Source organism: Parasteatoda tepidariorum, chromosome 4 (assembly GCF_043381705.1).
Source record: "Parasteatoda tepidariorum isolate YZ-2023 chromosome 4, CAS_Ptep_4.0, whole genome shotgun sequence".
NCBI classification, from domain to species: domain Eukaryota; kingdom Metazoa; phylum Arthropoda; class Arachnida; order Araneae; family Theridiidae; genus Parasteatoda; species Parasteatoda tepidariorum.
In genome coordinates this window covers 91747733-91752428 of record NC_092207.1, presented here as the reverse complement: position 1 = coordinate 91752428, position 4696 = coordinate 91747733, and the positions used below count along the sequence as shown (strand labels likewise).

General features: G+C 36.2%; 1 long non-coding RNA gene across 1 annotated transcript; it reads right to left on the bottom strand.

Moving 5' to 3' along the window:
- Window positions 1-978: 978 nt before the first annotated feature.
- On the bottom strand, window positions 979-4310 carry LOC122269357 (uncharacterized). Its single transcript, XR_011636660.1, has 2 exons — window positions 4089-4310; window positions 979-1590 (listed from the first exon to the last, which is right to left on the bottom strand). It is a non-coding gene; the product is annotated as an uncharacterized lncRNA (long non-coding RNA).
- Between the last annotated feature and the right edge of the window lie 386 nt (window positions 4311-4696).

The following is a 4696-nucleotide window of genomic DNA, read 5'->3' as shown; positions in this document are numbered from 1 at the left end:
TTTATATTCAGACGCGTTTAAAGTAGATTTTTAACGATACGATAAAACTTTTTTTTTAAACGAAACTTAACAATTTTTTTTTAAAATTCTTATCGAAACGAAAATCAGCAATAAATTTAGAATTGAAAAAATTAAAGGTAAAACAAGCTAGCTGTTAGCCAAGGTGAAGCATGCAAATTAAATACTTTAAATTATTAAAAAATTTGTATACCTAAAACAATATTTGTGAATTTACAATTTTAGAGCATGGGACAATAACTTACAATAAATTAGAAAAACTTTTCTGGCGAAAAACATGGCAGTTTACAATTTTATAATATGCTTCTGTGCATTGCAGTGTTATCTACTAGCAATTTCAAAAACTTGTATAGTATAAATTTAGAATTAATAATAAGGAAGAGTTTGATATAAAAATATCACTTTTTGAAAAGTGTGGCTTGTTTTCATAATTGTATTCCTAATAAAAAGGGAAATGGATCTTAGATAAAATTTTGAAGCTTGTAAAAATTTTTAAGAAAAAGGCATTTAAGGAACTTTTATGTAACATTGAAAATAACTTGATTATCTGTACGATTATAAAGAAACTCGGTGGCTGACTGGTAGCGCTGCCGTGCCACCGGTCCTGGGTTCGATCTTCTGGCCGGGCAAGGTTGACTCAGCCTTTCATCCCTTCAGTGGGTTTATAAATGAGTACCAAGCATGCTTGGGAACTAAACACTGGGGGTTCCGAGTTCGGCTGACCACCTAGCAGGAATATCTGCTCTTGCACCCCAGAACCCAAGGGCAAGAAAACTGAGATGGACACAGTATGCCTTGGCCCTGTGTGAGCTGTCGCGCCACTGAGTTTAGTTTTCTTTAGTACGATTATAAAATATAATTGTAATAAATAATTTCTGCTGTATCAAGGAGATGAGGAAGAAAAATAAGTTTTATAGAGCAATAAACCTTGCTAACGCAATTTGAAGAATTCAGTGTAGGTCAATGTAACATTTTTAATCAGAGAAATTCTGTACATGGCACTCCATTAGGTCTTAAAAATACAGATATAATTTCTAGAACATGTGAATGAATAAATTGGATACAATAAGATTAAATACTTGATGAACTTACCCTACAGTGTCCTTAGGAAATAGCACTACACATAAATTTAAGATACCAGTATGTTTGAATGAATGTTTTGAATCATTCTGATTAAGAATTCAAATCTTTTATTTTTGCTTTAGTATTCGGTTCATTAAAAACTGAAATACTTTGCATTGACTTAATACAATATTTCAATCAAAAATAATTTAATCAAACAATAAGTTTATCAGAAATTTAAGATACAAGAAAAGTCTTAATCTCAATAAAATTTATCATACAAACATTTAGCAATTTGAATCATTCTCTTTCATGTATGTTGTTCTATAACTTTCTTTTGGATGGTGTGTTCTTCGATTTGGAAGGTTTTGCATTCTTTGGACTTCTGTAGACAGCACCACTGCGTGTTTTGCTCTCACTAAAGTTGATGCCAACACTGCTAAACACTTTTCCACTGCGAGTTTTACATTCAACAATTTGCTTCTTGGAACATATTGCAGAAATATTTACCTAAACAAAATTAATGCATCACATTAAAATTTTTGAAAAAAAATCTTGTTAGCTGCTCCTCCTTAAAAGGTGCTTTGATGCATATCAAACGGGAATTATTAAGAAAGAAATAAAGATGAACTGATCTATATTAAAATGAGACAAAGATAAAATAACAAAAAAAACTCACCTATTTTTGACTGAAATTCTATGAATTTCATAATAATACTTAAATATAACCACACAATACACCTTTCCTTTTTGACTTTCAATCATGATTCATTAAAATCTCATATGTTGGTATTATTGATCAATTTTACAAAACCGATAAAAAAAAATATGAAGAGGCACCCCACGTGCAACGTAATCTCGACATCTTGTTTCCTTTTGCAAGAAAGCCAAAAAATGGGTCACTCCTTCCTCGCGGCTTCAGAATCATGGAAAAATGTCTATAAAAGCATTAGAACAACAAAACGTCTACCTACCCTGACGGTTGAGCAAGAGACACTGACAACTCCACTTCAAGTTGTAGTTAGTTCAAGTTTAGGGAAAACTAGTCTGTTGCCAATCAAAATAAGGTATACTGATGGTGAAAATGCAGTTAATACTCGTGACGTCACTTCTTCAGTCTTAATGTTAAGGCTCCTATACTATCAGAGCTGACCTATCAAGCAATATTGGAGCAAAAAAGGAGCATTGCAATCAGAGTTTTAGCCCCAAGGACTTTCATTAAGTTAACATAGGTACGAGTAGATACTTTATTTACGTCGAACTAGAGTTGCACAATGGGCTACTGGCAATGGACTGGGAAACATCCCTGAAGATGATCCGGAGACATACCATCGAAATTTCGATCCTCTGCAGAGATGACCCTCCTGCTTTGGTAGTCCGACGACCTGAGCACAAAGTCGAGCACTTTACGGTAAAACAGTTTAACGAGGACCGATACAGCTCACCTCGGTCTCTACGCAGGCTGATCAAAGTGGTCACCCACCCGCTTACTGACCGCCGCCAATGATGCTTAGGTGTTCTACTGGGAACCGTGTCTTTACTATCAGTCCACTGCGTAACGAGCGTTCATTAAAGATTGTGATGTTAAACATAGTTTAATAATGCTTGGAATTGTCTTGACAGAAAACGCATCTAAGTGCTCCATTGTGAATTTTAAATGTTGGACCCTTCACAGTTCACTGCTTGTGTGAAGGGCTGAGTGCTCCAACTTTTTCTTAGTTTTTGTTTCCTAACTGAAGAACTTGTGACAATAGGGTTTTCTAAATGTTATCTTTTTACATCAGACTGTCCCTTAGTATAGTTTAGACAGGCACTTTGCAAGTTCTAGGAACTTTGGAAACATGGACAGCAAAGTGGTCGACCACCTGCACTTAATGACTGAGACGGCCGACGTGTACATAAAATTGTCAGGGTAAAAGACAAATAATTTCACGTGAAATAACAGCAGGTAGTAAGGCGGAACATGAAACGAACGCGTCCATTATAACAGTGCAACAAAATTTGGCTGTAATGGGATATGGCAGCAGAAAGCCGACTTGAGTGCTTTAACTAACAGCACGACATCTTGTCCAATGCCTCTCCTGGGCACGTGACCATTTTGGTTGAACCCTAGACAACTGGAAAACAGTAGCTTGGACAGATGAGTCACAATTACAGCTGGTCAGAGCTGATGGGAGTGTTCGATTGCGGCACAGGCACCACGAATTAATGAACCCAAGTTGTAAACAAAGCACTATGCAGTCTGTTGGTGGCTCTATAATGATATGGGCTGCTTTTTGACGACTTGGACTGCATCCAATGGTTTGATTTCACCAATCATTGACTAGAAATGGTTTTATTCAACTGCTTGGAGACCACTTGCAGCCGTTCACTGATGTCATGTACCCAAACAACGATGGAACTTTTATGGATGACAAGGCGCCATGTCACCGGGCCTTAATTGTTCTAACTTGAAGAACATTCTGGACAATTTCAGTGAATGATTTGGCCACCTAGATCGTCCGGCATGAATTCCATCGAACTTTTATGTGATATAATCAAAATGTCAATTCGTGGACAAGATCCTACACCCGCAACACATCTATTGAGGCTGTAAGGCTAAATATTCCAGCAAGAGACTTCCAACTTCTTGTTATCAAGTCTAGTTGCAACAGTTCGTTGAGTTAAAGGAAGTCCAACACTATATTAAAAAGTATCCCATGACTTTCTCCCCCCAGCCTATTACAACAGCGCCTATTACCACAACACTAGTAGTACCTAACATACAAATATAATTACCTAATATAGTAATAGTAATAGGGATTTATGACCCCCCATTAAGCAGTTGAGGAATAATATTTTGTACCAAAATTTACTTTTTACGTGAATTTACTGTCACCCTGAATATAATGTTATTACTGCAAGATGAAACTTTACTTTTGTTATTTTTTAATTCACTACAGATTTCATCATTGAAGATAATGTCTGACCAGATATTAGAGAATTCCGTTCCGAGGATTTCTACTTACTTCATCCTTTTGATCAGAGTTGTCTTGAATATCCACATTTTGATTATCACCATTAAAACTTATGCCTGCACTCTGCAAATCTAAATGCACAAGGTGAAGATCATTCAGATTTGCCTCCCTTGAACCTGATATCTGCCTGATTTTATTTAATGGGTCTTCTAAAGGCACAAAGCAATCACCATTCTGATTCTGTATAGAAGCATTCTGAAGGCCGGCGCCATTCCATCTGAAGGAAACAACAAATATCGTATGAATCGATATCGTAATATCATTCTTTCGACTCGTTTAACTCAATTTATACAGGGGGGCTCCAAGGTTAAGTTAAAGTGGGAAATTACGAACAGGATGTTGCAAATTTTTGTAACGCGTTGGAATGTCCTCTTTGAAGTAGAAGTTTACTTGAAAAATAAATCGACAAGTGCCATCCAGATTTGTTTTACTACCAGTATAATGTATATGTATTTGTTGAAAATTGTATATGTTTTGGGGGGGGGGGTNCCTTCCTCATTTAATATCACGTGATTCAGCGTCACCACCTCTCTTAAAAAATGAACTGAAAGTGTTCCCTCTGTAAACGAATGACCGAACCAAGTCGATTTGTAATGTTT